Here is a 15578-nt window from a genome sequence, read left to right on the forward strand (position 1 = left end):
CAATGGCCGCATTAGTGGAGGATCCTCCTCCTCTTCCTCCGAAGTAGAGTAGGAGGGTAGTAAAGAAACATAAATAGAATCATCTTCTAGGTCAAATTTATATAAGCTGTCTTCCTTTGGCTCAGTGAAATACACACAACCCTTTGTGAGACCCAACTCAGCCGCTGAAAAAGAAGCAACAGTACTCTTTCCCCCTAGAAAGAGCACATGATTTCCCATGTTTTCAACTTTTACCCAACTAGGACTAGGAGAAGCTCTTAAATCAAGTTTTGAAATTTCTATATGTAACAATCCTTTTATTCCGAATCTGCCTTTCCAATGACAAACTCTAACAATCTTAAACAGTTCAGAGCAACACTCCACATAATCTCTTCTAAACGCAGATGGTCTGTTATCTCCTACTGCTGGCTCAAGTGAACTTTTGTTAACTTTGAATGAGTTTATAGATATTTGAGGCTCGAATTTTCGGATCACACGGATGTCACTAATACCCATGATATATATTAATTTGGTACTACTACTAGTACCTCTGAAGCAAAACAGAGAAAAATCATCAGATAATGAATACTCTTGTTTTCTCCATTGTTTATCTCCAGGATAGCAAAATAGAAGAAAGTGCAAATCATGTCTATCTCTGTTAAAGAAGACAAATAAAACTATGGAATTATTATTTGAGGTTGGCGGAGAAGATAGAATACAACTTCTAGGACCCAAAATTGTATCGTCCTCGAGAAATGAATAAAGAGAAGGTAACATAATTGACTCAAATGTTGTAGGATTCCAGAGAAAGCAATCACCCATTTTCCACCTCCTCCCCCCCCATCTTGAAATTGAGTTTATTAGCTCTTCTTCTTCTTCTTCTTCTTCTTCTTCTTCTTCTTCTTCTTCTTCTTCTTCTTCTTCTTCCTCTTCATCATCTTTGCACCATACAATCGACCATCCTTCATGACAAGGTGATTGCTTATACTCAAATATGTGATGGTTGGCCAATTCTGTGCTCTTTATGAAAATTGGTGGTGCTATGAACCTGCTGCTCATTCGATCCATACTATAGAAAGAATAGAAGATAGAAGAATAAGAAGCAGAGAAGAAGAAGAAGAAGAAGAAGAAGAAGAAGAAGAAGAAGAAGAAAGAATACGATTGAGGTGTATATAGAGTTGAAAAACTGACTCTATATAACCACTATTAGGAAGGAAGATCACACCGATCTCACAAGATTGGTGGATTCATTAAAATTGAAAAGAGAATCAACTATTAGGAAGAAAGATCACACCGATCTCACAAGATCGGTGGATTCATTAAAATTGGAAAGAGAATCAACTCTTTCCAATGATGCCCAATATGGCTGAAACTCTTTAGTTAAGTTTTCCAATTTGTGTTGTACACGTATTTAAAGTTTACTAAGTATTGTATATTATTATCAACTATAAATACAGAAAAAAAGTATAAACTTCCTTTTCCAGGAAAAAAAAAACATACCATTTTCCACTTCTCAATTTATAAAGTCTTACTGGAATTTCTAAAAAACCAAGATATTTTATATTGACCACCATAATAATATTAACATACAAAGATATTTGTTTCTTGAAGGAAACTATAATAGTAGTAGTAGTATATTAATTATATAAATAATAACATTAATATTCTTTTCCTTTCTTGCAATTTAATATTCCATGTTTAATTGGTAAAATAAACCTACCGGGTTAGGACCGTGGACTTGGGTCAAGTTCACGGAAGCTCTTTCTTTTTTTTTTTCTTTTTTTTTTTTTTTTTTTAGGGTATATCCCGTGCCCTAGGGCACGAACAATTGTATCAATTAAATTTGACGATTTTTCTTATTATTATTGCTATATAGTGGATATCCTAATTTTGTAATGTTCTACTTATTGTTTATTTTCTTTTGTTTTTTTTAAATTAGTTATTTTATTGAGAGAGAGATTTCATTTTCCTTTTTTAAGTATAGTCCTCGTAGCAAGGATCTAGGTTTGGAGGAGAAACCAAGTGAGATATTGCACAAACTTCTAAACATGCTCCCGAGGGATACGATACAAGAGGATCTAGAGGACTATCAAATACACCCAGAGTTAAACAAGAGGTTTCTAAAACAGGTACACGGAGTTTTTCCAAAGGAATCACTCGGTTACCAGACTCAAGCTCTACCAAAGTTGGTTCAGATAAACCCTCTATAATTTGTTTGATTATGATGTCATTAGTGTCCTTAATGAACTCCAGGTCCTTGACTAAGTCAAGCGAGTCATCATTCTCATTTACTAGATTGAGCAGTCAAGATTCATCATCATCTTTTATGGTGGGTCCATAGCTCAGTGGTAGAGCATTTGACTCATACGATGGAAGTGGTGACTCTAAGGTTGGCAAAGTAGTCGGCTCAGACACTAACAATGAGGTAGCCTCTGACATGTTATCTATCTCATTAATACTACCCTCCTCATCTAAGCATGAAAGTGTCAATAGAGTTTCTAAAGGATCTCTCGACTGAGTTGTTGGTAATGCATCTTGAACTAATAATTCTACCAAGTTCAACCCACTGAACTCATCTATGTCATCAGGGTGAAGTCCCACATTAAAAATATTCATCTCCACCGCCATATTACCAAATGACTATCTCAAAAGACCACTTCTACAGTATATGACAACATCTGATGTAGCTAAAAATGGTCGACCCAAAATGACAGGGATTTGACTCTGGGTATCATGAATTGGTTCAGTATCTAAGATGATGTAATCTACATGAAAGATTGAATTCTTAGTTTAAATGTGGAAATATTGAATTCATAGTTTCGATAGATGACGATTTTTTCATTGACTATGCTTTCGATTTGATACACTATACTTAGGTTTAGTTCTTTGATAGTGTATGCTTATAGATTGATAGTCAATAGTTGAAACTTTAATATATCAAGACTTTAGAATTTAGACTTTAATTATTTTCGACGTTAATTAGACTATTTTCCGGGAATTGGTACATTCGGCTACCAAAACTCGAGTGATAAAAAGATATGCATGATTAGGTTTTCATGAGAATGTGCTAAAATGGATTCTAAAATCCTAGGCCCTCTTCCCATTTGACTTCTCCCCATTTGAGTTCACCTTTTTAATCGTTTTAATATTTTACTTTAAAACCAAAATCAAAACCAAAATCAAAACCAATTCTGAGTTTAGAATAAGTTTAACTAGTCTCTGAGGAACGAACCGGTCTTACCGGGACTATTACTTGACGCCCGTGTACTTGCGGGTGGTGACCTATTTAGGAAACTTTCTAGGCCCATCAAGTTTTTGGCGCCGCTGCCGGGGACTAGTTTTAAATTTTTTCTAAACTTGAAAAGTTTTTATTTTTTAAGTTTTGACTTTTTGAATACTTTGACTTGCTTTTCTATTTTTGGTGTGTAGAGCACTAAGGAGCTAAAGAGGAGGCGCAACAAGGAGGAGGACCTCAAAAGAAGAAATGTACATTTTTTTTTGTATTTATTTTGGTGAGAAAGAGAGACTTTAGACTTTCTTAATTTTATTTTTCTGGATTATAAAATGACAATCTGCAAATCTTGCAGTGAAAGTATCACCTGTCGTAGGTTCTAGATATCTGATAATAGATGGTGAATCAAAACCAACATATATCCCCAGACGCCGCTGAGGTCCGAATTTTACCTGTTTAGGAGGTGTAATTGGCACGTGCACCGCACATCCAAAAATACGCAAATGCGCTATATTTGGTTGATGGCCCAAAACAAGTTGCAAAGGAGAATGTTGACCATTCGCAGTAGGTCGTAGGCGGATCAAAGCAGCAGCATGTAATACTGCAGATCCCCATGCAGAAACCGGCAACTTGGTTTTCATCAACATTGGACGTGCAATCAGTTGTATATGTTTTATGAATGATTCCGCTAGACCATTCTGTGTATGAACATAAGATACAGGACGTTCAACATCAATACCAACTGATATACAGTACGCATCAAAAGCCTTTAATGTAAATTCGCCTGCTTCATCAAGGCGTATGGACTTAATCGAAAAATCGGGAAAATGAGCTCGTAATCGAATAATTTGGGCAAGCAACCTTGCAAATGCATTATTAAGAGTAGACAGAAGATTAACATGAGACCATCTCGCAGAAGCATCTATCAATATCATGAAATATCGAAACGGTCCACATAGTGGGTGAATAGGACCACATATATCTCCTTGGATTCTTTCCAGAAATTTAGGAGATTCGATATGGACTTTTGTGTGAGACGGTCTTATAATTAATTTCCCCAATGAGCAAGGTGTACAAGCAAAATCCTTGCTTATTAAAAATTTTTGATTCTGTAGTAGGTGTCCTTGAGAATTTTGAATTATTCTACTCATCATGGTAGATCCCGGGTGTCCCAAACGGTCATGCCAAAGTGTCGTAACACTTGGATCATAAAACTTCTGGTTTATGACAATATAAGATTCAAGCGTTTTTATCCTTGTAATATACAATCCTGGAGAGAAAGTTGCCAATCTCTCGAGATCATGCTTCTGGCCCGAAGTGTAGGGATTTACACCCTTCTACTAGTGTTTATAGCGGAAATATGACATCTAATGTCTACACTAGTATTCCCAGGATCACATGCAAAACTAGTAATTAATCTAATGGAGATAGTAGATTACCTTAATCGCTTTTCCCTCGAACTAGTTGAATTGATTGAAGAAGACCAAGAGCTTCAAGTGTAGCTCCTCTACTTGGGACACGAGCAATCAATTTGATCTCCCACCTTGTTGTATAGCTAGCACACCAATGGTGGTTGGAAAAGAAGAACACCTTCTTCTTTGACTAGATTGATAGTAATGGGAATTAGCTCACTTTCTCCTCTCTACTTGATGTGGTAGAGTAAGAAAGCTTAGAGAGAAATTCCACACCTTATTCTATGCCCTAAGAGTGTTTATATAGAACCCTAATAAGAATCCACCTCCTTTTAGGTTTCCTAAAACACCCTTTAGAATAAGATTTAGGGAAATAGTCGAAAATAGCAACTATTGGTATTTTCTCAATTACCTAAGTAGGAGGTGTCCAAATACCACGAAAATTGGCAGATATAATGTTTATTATATCAGCAACTAACCCTCCAAAATTCAGCCCAATCCGAGTCCTAGAAGTACCCGAACCGGTCTAGGCCCAAAAACCCTGTTTTTGGCCTTTTTGTACTAACTTTGCCTAATTCCTTTTTAGGCCTATGAGATATGTTTATGGGACACTCCCATGATTATATCTCACTCCCACTAGTCATATCCTAGATCAATTTGTCACTCTTATGTGTAACCCGTTGTAGGATCCGATCGAAGTTAGCCGCGAATTACTTCGTAATTCGACGATCGTAGTTGGTCTCTAGCTACAACTCTACGATCCCTAAATCAATCGGACTTGATGATCTTCCACATCAATTGTCCTATCCGACAAATTATTCGCATTGTCACCTTGGTCGAAGGACATCTCCTTCAACTCCTTCAGACTCCCACTTGGACTTAGAACAAGTGCAATGCCTCGATTCCCGTGTCAATTTAGTATCCCATCTGATACGTCACATCATTCAGACTTTCTTGATATCCGAGTACAACTGTAAAAGACAAACGATTAACTTTTAATCCGTTTGAGCGCGGCCACGCATTTTCAGTTGCTACTCATCAAGTGGCCTTGAGACACTTTGTACCTAATGTGATTAGGGTGACACAATCCATTCTTGCGCTCCCACTTAACTTCATGTCTATCCTGTCCTTCCCAGTATCCGTCTTTATAACCTCCTTTTAAGGCGCGGCGTTTAACGGAACCAAAGTCGGGCATTCCTTACATAAGATGAGTGGAGCACTCATGTTTTGAGGAATCTCTCCAATTGTCTTTATGAGAAGTATTGACGTTCATCACGAATGATGTACTTCTCATTTGAGGGTTATCCAGTGTATAAACCTTTTATACACCCACGTAGTCGAATAGAATATACTATTCCTATAGCCCATGAAACTGCGCTAACCCATCGACTCCCGTGCTAGTCTTCGTGAGTCATTGTTGTCCATGCAATGACCTGGACCAGGGATTTTTGATAATAAATATTTCAAGTTCACTTAATAGGGTTTCATTCATCAGATCACGTATCTGACAAACCTATTTGGAACATTTTATTATCGATGGACTGTCGTTTAAACACTAAACCAAGTTTAGACGACTGGTGAAATAATTCTTATTATTTCTGATAACGAGAGTTGTAAATCTGAGCCTCTTCCGTAAAACTCCTTTTACCCACTCAGTTTTACTTGTCGAGGTTTAAAATGTATACCTCATGCCTTAGACTGTGTATGAATCTCATACTATGTCTTAGGTGACAGTTTAGTTTGACTACCGTGGTAGTCGGTTTTAAACTTTGCTTATTATCAATTAACTTGAAGATTACTATCTTCAACCTTGATAATATCTAGTAATCTTTACTAGAGTTAAGGCCTTTAATTCTTTGTGTAGTATTTGCAACAGTTCCCAGCTTAAAACACTTTTAGCCTACTTTCCTTCCATGTCTGGAAGTTTGCTACGATGACATGTTCAACTTTGTACTACTTCATCCTTTAGCCTTTTAGGATGTACTAAGTAGTGTTTCGGTTTTCCAATCCGAATTCGGATGTTTAAATGCTAATCATGTCCAACATGATTGACTTTATGTTTTCGAACATAAATGTCTCTCTCATGCGTGCTAGCTCATCGGTGTCTTTTAGACTCCGAGTTTTGCAACGCCCTCTGTCATGAGTTTTTGGGTCGAAATTCTTTTAGACTTTCCGAGTCTTAGATTTTCTGTTTCGGATCTCAAGCATCTCAGCGTACTGAGTCTCTCTAATCCTATCATCCTTTTGATCTATGCTTATAGATCTTCAGATGCCCAAAATGGCATTTTATCCTTTTGTGTGTGGTCCTTTATTGAGTCAGTTCGTTACTGTTATACAACACCTTATGTCGTACTCAATCTTTTGTATGTACTATGCATATGGACCCGGAAGGTTTGTTTACTCCCACTTACCTTCTTGAAACTCGTGATTCAAGATTTTCTTCATTCTCCAGGAATCAAATTTCTCTGATTGCCTTTTGAATCGAAGATTCTAACTCTTGCGTGCTTTTAATCCGTCGATAGATTTCTGAAGCATGCTTGTGGACATAACTTGATTGAAAGAATCTTATTCTTCTTGTCTAGTTTCGGGAAACATGAATGTTTCCATCCTTCTCAGTTTTCTACTTTGGAAAACCAATTTAGGTCTTCTGTTGACTTAAATTATCAAGCTTCATGTCTTGATGAGATATGGATTCCACGATGATTTTGGCTTCTAGCCAAAATCTAGAGTCAGTTTCCGTTTCTGCGCAGGTCTTTTATCTCTTCAGAAAAAACCTTTATTTTCTGTGTCTTTGAGATTTGACCTTTTAGGGCTTTTGAACAACAATTTGGAATTTTCTCAACTACTTTGAGATATTCCTTTAGAGACACTTTCACTTGTTTTGAGAGTTCTCCGGCGAATGACATTCGCTTTTGTGCGGTGGGTTTATAAGATTATATCTTTAACCTTTCCTTTTCCAAGGAGTCGCAGTTTGTTGCTCTTGGTCGAATTTAATCGACTTGTACAAGTTTCATGATTGTTCTTCATGACCCTCCATGATTTTTCTCATGATCGAATTAAATCGACTTGTACTTTTCTCCCACTTATTCTTGTAATAATTAGTGTTTTCTCCCAGACTACTAGGTGTGCTAATTATTAGAAGAATACTATCATGAGCAACAAACACTTTGTTCTCTTGATTGGCTATGGAAGAAGCCCAAATTTCTTTTTAAAAAAGAAATTGCGTCAGATATTAGCTAGTTTTGTAATGCTTTTACAAATTTAGCTTTAGACGGAATTTTGGTAAGTGTGAAAACAATCGTTTATAGAATATGTCCCAAAATATTCGGAAGACTGGCTTAAACCCATCTTTGATCGAATTATGCATAGCAATGTTCGATTGCTCCCACTGAATCCACCATCCGTCGGATGTGTTCCTTGGAGCAGAGTTGGGAAACTGTTTCTCAACTCCTTTGATGGTTATCAAGTGTTTGACTCAAGTTTTCACTATCTTGTCAAAGTGATTCTTTACTTCGGTTTGTACTTTGTTTGAACCTTTCAAACATTCTGACTTATACTTTATGATTTGTACGTTTCCATACTTCATAAAGTTGTCAGAGTACGTATTTGAAGTTTCTCTCGTTAGCTTCTGCAAGTAAACTTATAGGTCTGCATAACACCGTATGAGTCCTAATAGATTACTAGTCTTTATGCCTTTTGAAAAGGGTGACTTTGTCAATTAGTCCTTAAGACCCAATTGACAATGCTGAAGTTTAATGAGTTTGAATCTCTTGATTTTAGCCATTATCAATGTTAACCTTCAGTTAATTTTATCACTGGTTTAAAACATCAGACGTTTCTAGAAGAACAAAATAATCACTATTAAGTTCTAAGCTAGATCAGTGTCTAAAAGAAGACTTTGATCCCTTTCAGCATCCCTAGCATTACTGCTTCTGCTCCTTCTTGGATCTTTACTTCTTTTAGTCAAGTATGTGATTTCCTTGAGCTCCCACTGAGCCGCTCATCTGGTCTTAAATACCTGATGAAGGAATTTTACGATACTTGTTTTTAACTTTGTTAACAAGGATACGGAATCGGAATTCATAATTCCATTCCTTTTGTCCTCCAGGTGCTAAAGGTAGTTTCCTTTTAAATGGTCTAGCCATTGTTCAGAAACATTCACAGTAATGAGAAATACTCTTGATCATGTACTCGGTAGCTGCTTTTCTTTGATCAAATGTTTGTCTCACTTGACTGATCCTTTTGCCCTTTTGAATCTATTTCTTAGATTCTTTGTACCAAATCTCAAGAACCTTTCTTAGACTGGATATTCCCGTATGTTCTGCTCAGTTTGTTTGTAACAACCTGAGTGACTCATCTAAGGTCTTATCTATCTTTGTTCAATCAATATTGAATTGGGTGATAGATGTATTCTGTTGTCTTCCGTTATGATGACTTTCAGATTGCCTTGGAGGTCTCGTACCTTTCCATTTATGACTTCTGTGGGAAATTCTTCCTCAGTTTGTCTTAATGGTTATGCTAGCATTCATTATTCTTCCAAAGAGAATGTTATACGATTGCTTGCAAATGGCTTTTGACCTTTGTATGAGTCAACATTGGGATTGGGTATTCTAGTGACCTTCCTTTTGAATCTGAGAATTATTCTCGGATTCATTCTTCCATTCTAGGAAGTGGATCAGCACCTCCCTTAGGTGTGATTCAATGTTGAAATCGTTTGTGTCATCTTAAAACTACATAAAGCAATGGCAAAGTTTTAAAACTCGTTATCGTTTTTGAAAAACATTAGTTTTCCCACATTATTCAATAAAAATCGTCCCCGATTGAATAAGTGATTCCAAGACCCCAGTTCTTCGAAGTAAAGCGGACGAAGGCCCTACCCTTTGACTCCGTCGTTCCGGGTGAGTGAATTCCTTCACTGATCATACCTTATGACTCTTGGTTAATAGATTTCATTAATGAATGACTAATCTATCCTTTTGCCTCGAGTATCCAAGACTCTCTTGCTGATCTCGTTGAGTAGAACCATTTAGACGTGTAGGCCTCTTCTATAGACCTACCCGCATTGTCCCAAGGTAGAGGAGGTACTCTGCGAAGGCCGACCCACCTTCCTCGAACAAGGGCGCAACGAGTGTCTTAATCTGGATAGGCGATTACTCAAGATTACTTTTGGGGACTTTTACGCTAGTCTGGCGTTTGTTATAGTGAACTATTTAGCCTAACTAACATCCACGACATAAAGCGTAAATAAGTAAGTAAATGCGCGCGAGAAAGTAAATCAAGCAGATATGGATCCTAGTATGGCCCCTAACCTAGAAGATCTAATCACCCTTGGTTTTCTTCTTGTTTCGCCTTTTGGTTCGTCTTAGATCGCCATCTTTGAACCTCCATTGATTTCTCCCACTCGCCTTTGGATTTCATCCTCGAGTTTCTTCAATGGACTCATAGACCCTAAACTCTAATTACAAGACTCTAACGATTCGCAGATCGTATAAACTTGAAATTAAAATTAATTACAAAGCATGCACCCATCCGTGCTTAAAACAAGAATAAAGAAATAAATCTATGGCCATACTAGTTTCCCGCATTCACATCACATGCAATCATATAATATATCAAGGCTAAGAATTATATATGCATGATTATCTTAGGAGATACTTTTGTTGACATCACATGTCACATTACGGACCTTAAGTCTAAATTCGAAGAATTCTACTAATGGTGCTTTCCGGTTTTATCTTTTATGATTTCTAAACTCATCTTTAAGAAAAACTCCGTTTTGGGCTCGAGAAAGCCCGGGTCAATTTCGGAAAAAATATTGGTTCGATTCTTAATGATTTCATAAATCAATTTAAAGAGAAATCCGTTTTGGGCTATTGGATGGCCCGGATTGATTTTGGAATTATTTGGTTGGAATCGGAAAAAATTTTGGCAAAAACTCCCACTCGAATGATGGTCCCTTTTCGTGGTCCGAAAAGCCTCGAAAAAGCCCGGGACAAGTCCTAGACAAGTCCCGGCCCAAGCCCAAAAAGGGCTCGGACAAGGTCCGGACATAGCACGGCCCATAGGGCCGGCATGTCCTGGCCGAGGCCTATCAAGGCCTGGTCTCGTCCTGGCCGGAGCCAGGACGCTAGTCCATGTACCAGACGCGTCCTAGACGTGTCTGGTACTGGACCGGACCAGCACTAGGTGTCTCGGACTAGTCCGAGACACCCAGAACCTCCCAGACGCGTCTGGTCGAGTGCTCTGGACGCGTCCTAGACGCGTCCAGGAAGCTCCTTCGCAGCTGCTGGTCGCGTCTTCAAGATGCGTCCTTAGTAGCTGCTCTGGACGCGTCTCAAAGAAGCGTCCAGAAGCTTCTGTCGCAGCTGCTGGTCGCGTCTTCAAGACGCGTCTCAGCAGCTGCTCTGGACGCGTCCAGAGGACGCATCCAGGAGCTTCTGGTCCGGCCAGGAAGCTTCCTGGCCGGACACTAGGGTTTTTCAAAACCCTAGTTTCCTAAAAGAAAAAAAAAAAAATTTTTTTTTTCTTATGCAACTCTAAGTTGCTATTTTCCGATTTTAAAACTTTTAGAAACTTTTAAATTTTTCCAAATTTGTTTTGAGAGCTTCCTAAAGTCAAAACTACTCTTTTTAGAACACTTCTAAAATTCCAAAATTTTGTTTTTCAAAAGTTTCCAAAACTTAAAAACAACTCTTAATCAGACCAATTTTGGATCAAAATCTAGGTTTTTGAAATTATTCAAAGAACAATTTTGAAATCAATTTTGAAAAATCTTTGAATCCAATTCAAAATTAATCAAATTTTATGTTTTAAAATCTTTTAAACATAACTATCAATTTAATCAAGCATGGATTAGTTTGAAATTCAATCAAATTGAGACTTTTAAAACACTTTTAATCATCAATGTGATTCTCAATTTGAAAATTTATTGAATCCTATCAAATTATGAGTTAAAAATACCTTTTAAAACACCTTTTAAAATACTTTTATAAACTCAATTTTCAAACTTAATCGAGCATATGAATTAGTTCGATTCTTAGCAAAAACTAGTTAATAGCAAGAGGCTCTGACGCCACTGTAGGGATTTACACCCTTCTACTAGTGTTTATAGCGGAAATATGACATCTAATGTCTACACTAGTATTCCCAGGATCACATGCAAAACTAGTAATTAATCTAATGGAGATAGTAGATTACCTTAATCGCTTTTCCCTCGAACTAGTTGAATTGATTGAAGAAGACCAAGAGCTTCAAGTGTAGCTCCTCTACTTGGGACACGAGCAATCAATTTGATCTCCCACCTTGTTGTATAGCTAGCACACCAATGGTGGTTGGAAAAGAAGAACACCTTCTTTGACTAGATTGATAGTAATGGGAATTAGCTCACTTTCTCCTCTCTACTTGATGTGGTAGAGTAAGAAAGCTTAGAGAGAAATTCCACACCTTATTCTCTGCCCTAAGAGTGTTTATATAGAACCCTAATAAGAATCCACCTCCTTTTAGGTTTCCTAAAACACCCTTTAGAATAAGATTTAGGGAAATAGTCGAAAATAGCAACTATTGGTATTTTCTCAATTCCCTAAGGAGGGGGTGTCCAAACACCACGAAAATTGGCAGATATAATTTTTATTATATCAGAAACTAACCCTCCAAAATTCAGCCCAATCCGAGTCCTAGAAGTACCCGAACCGGTCTAGGCCCAAAAACCCTGTTTTTGGCCTTTTTGTACTATCTTTGCCTAATTCCTTTTTAGGCCTATGAGATATGTTTATGGGACACTCCCATGATTATATCTCACTCCCACTAGTCATATCCTAGATCAATTTGTCACTCTTATGTGTAACCCGTTGTAGGATCCGATCGAAGTTAGCCGCGAATTACTTCGTAATTCGACGATCGTAGTTGGTCTCTAGCTACAACTCTACGATCCCTAAATCAATCGGACTTGATGATCTTCCACATCAATTGTCCTATCCAACAAATTGTTTGCATTGTCACCTTGGTCGAAGGACATCTCCTTCAACTCCTTCACGAAGTAGTTGAAGTAATTTACAAATATTCTTCATTATTTTCATCTCTAGTTTCAAGGTGATAACCATTTCGACGTATGTCTATAAAACTTAACAAATTCTTTAAAGATCTGTTCGAATACAATGCATCGTTAATGGTTAACTTCGTACCACTTGGTAATATTTTCATCTGTATATGTTTTAGAATATGAGCTTGAGCTCACTGAATCAACGCTCATTAAGAATCTATTATCTATATCTATTATCTATTATGTAAAAAGACAGGAAAATGTTGACTGGGACAAACATCATTTTTCAATAAAAGATATTGTCTAGAAGTCCTTCTCAAAATTTAAAATATAGTCCTTCGTAGAGATAAAGTTACCTATTTAAAAAAACAATAATCGTTTAATTCTTAGAAATAAAATAACTACTTTAAGAAAAACAAAAAAGAAACAACAGGGTATTTAGAAGTTATGTCATGTCACCGGGGCTCATTATACATACTATTTGTGATGAAGTGAGGATCAAGTTGAATACCGTTACCAAACGGTTTGAAGATACGGAGGAGAATCGGAGAACCATCGATCGATGGAATCTTACCATTTCTCTCCAAAAGCCGGTTTACACTCCATGCAAATGGACTCGACCGACGGCAGGAAGATATATGATTAACACGGATGGTGCACTGAACGAGGTGGACGCGGGGTATGGAGCCATTATTCGAGATCCGGAAGGGACGGTTGTGAGAGCAGCTACAGGTCAGGTTGATGGACAAACTATCTTCTTACATGAGCTACAGGGTGTTGAGCTGGGATTGGAGCTAGCACTGAGCGTCGGATTGCAGGAAGTTGAACTTGGTCTTGACTCGATGAATATCAAGTTACTTCTTGCAAAACCACATCAGAAACTACCATGGAGGGCGAGACGTTTGTGGAAGAGAGTTCAGAGGCTTCGAAGCCAATTTCGGAGTTTTCGGGGTTTTCATGTCTATAGAGAAGCCAATCAGGTTGCTGATTTCTTGTCGAAGATGAAGCTCGGACAGGGGGTAACTCACTTGAATATTAATCAACTTCCGGTGGAACTAGTCAATATTGTTAATGCGGATACTAGAGGAACAGTGAGAATGAGGAAAGGGTGGGGCTAATGATGTGATGTAACTTGATTTCTTTGCTGTTTATATTTTTTTATTTGTATGCGGTTCGGGCTTCTCCCGCTTATTATTATCAAAAAAAAGAAACAAAATAAATTTCAAGGGTTAAGAAAAGAAATTAAAATTTCTCTCTCTAGATTCGTTTAAAAAGGAACTTCACTTTAGAGTTTTAATCTCCACATTAATAAATTTCAAGGGTTAAGAAAAGAAATTAAAAAAAAATTCTCCCTCTCTTTAGATATTCGTTTAAAAAGGAAATAAAGTTTCTACTCAGGTTTTGGGGAAAGTTTCTACTCAAATCTTAAATATTTATATGTTCAAAATAAGAGGAGTTCTACTCAGATTTCAATTGAACTTCACTTTAGAGTTTTAGAGTTTTAATCTCCACATTCTCTTCACTGAACTTCATTCCATTCAGATTTTTGGTGGGTAATCAACCCTATATACTCAAATTATTCTTTTTCTGAAATTATCATCTCCATTGTTAATTACAAAGATCTCCGGGGAGCCTACGAAATCTCAATTGTTAAGTTGGTTAAATTATCATAATATCTCTTACTCATTAAATCCTTGTAAATCTCCATTGTTAAGTTGGTTAAATTATCATCTCCATTGTTAATTAAACACTATGATATTTGTCTTGGTTATTTACAAAGATTTGTGGTGAGCCTAATTGAAATTTGAAAGAGTCTTATGTTATTTTGGATGTTCATTATTTATTTATGTTTCTCGTGGGCTTAATTGAAATTTGAGACACTGTGAAATTTATGGTGAGCCTAATTAAACACTATAGCTGATCCTAAACATATACAGTATATAACTCAATTGGTCAAAATTCAAAAACGACATTGATACAAGTTGAATATTCTTCATGGAGTTATTCCTAAACATTATGAACTACATGAGAAATATACTTATGAACACTGATGAACTTGAATCATATGTGATATCATCTACCTATAGTTTAATTAAAACTAGATTAGGGTATAGCAACACTAATGAACTTGTTAAATGGATATTCTTCATGGTTATGTGAAATATAGCCTAATTAAACACTAATGATATCATCAACTAAAGCTGATCCTAAACATATGAATTTCTCAAATCAGAAAAATGCAAAGGTAACCCTAATCTTCATTTATTTGGTGTTTTTGATGGTCATGGTCAATTTGGAACTCAGTGTTCGAATTTTGTTAAGGATACATTAGTAGAAATCCTCTCAAACGTTGTTAAATGATCCTACATTGTTAGATGATCCTATAAAAGCATATAACTCAACACTTTTAGCTACAAATTCTAAACTTCATGACACTGATATCGATGATAGTGTGAGAGGTACATCTGCTATTATTGTTCTTGTTAGTGGGGGTACAATTTTTGTTGCCAATGTGGTTGATTCAGGAGTTGTGACTGTTGTGACGAATGATACTTGTGTTATTGCCGAGGACCTTTCGTGTGATCAAATACCGTCTAGGAAGGATGGATATGAGAGGGTGAAGCTTTGTGGGACTAGGATTTTGAGTGCTGATGAAGTCGAAGGGATTAAGGATCCAGATGTTCAGAATTGGGATTGATGAAGAAAATGATGGACGCGATCTTTGCGTACAAGATAGGTTGTACCCTGGAACTGTGTTTACGAGGAGTTTGGGAGATAATACCGCTGGGTGAAAGTGGTTCAGTTAACCCCAAATCATTTGTTCTTTGTGATTGCAAGTGATGGGATTTTCGAGTTACTCTCGAGTCAAGCTGTTGTAACTTGCTTGTATCGAACATTACATTTCTGGTTAAGATAA

At 37.0% G+C, this 15578-nt stretch overlaps 1 pseudogene; it reads left to right on the forward strand.

Annotated features, from left to right (window-relative positions):
- The first annotated feature begins 13299 nt into the window (after nt 1-13299).
- Nucleotides 13300-15578, forward strand: LOC147538764 (putative protein phosphatase 2C 35 pseudogene; annotated as a pseudogene).

This window comes from Eschscholzia californica, unplaced genomic scaffold, assembly GCF_041429995.1.
Source record: "Eschscholzia californica isolate CP2 unplaced genomic scaffold, dmEscCali1.0.p SCAF_5, whole genome shotgun sequence".
Taxonomy (NCBI): domain Eukaryota; kingdom Viridiplantae; phylum Streptophyta; class Magnoliopsida; order Ranunculales; family Papaveraceae; genus Eschscholzia; species Eschscholzia californica.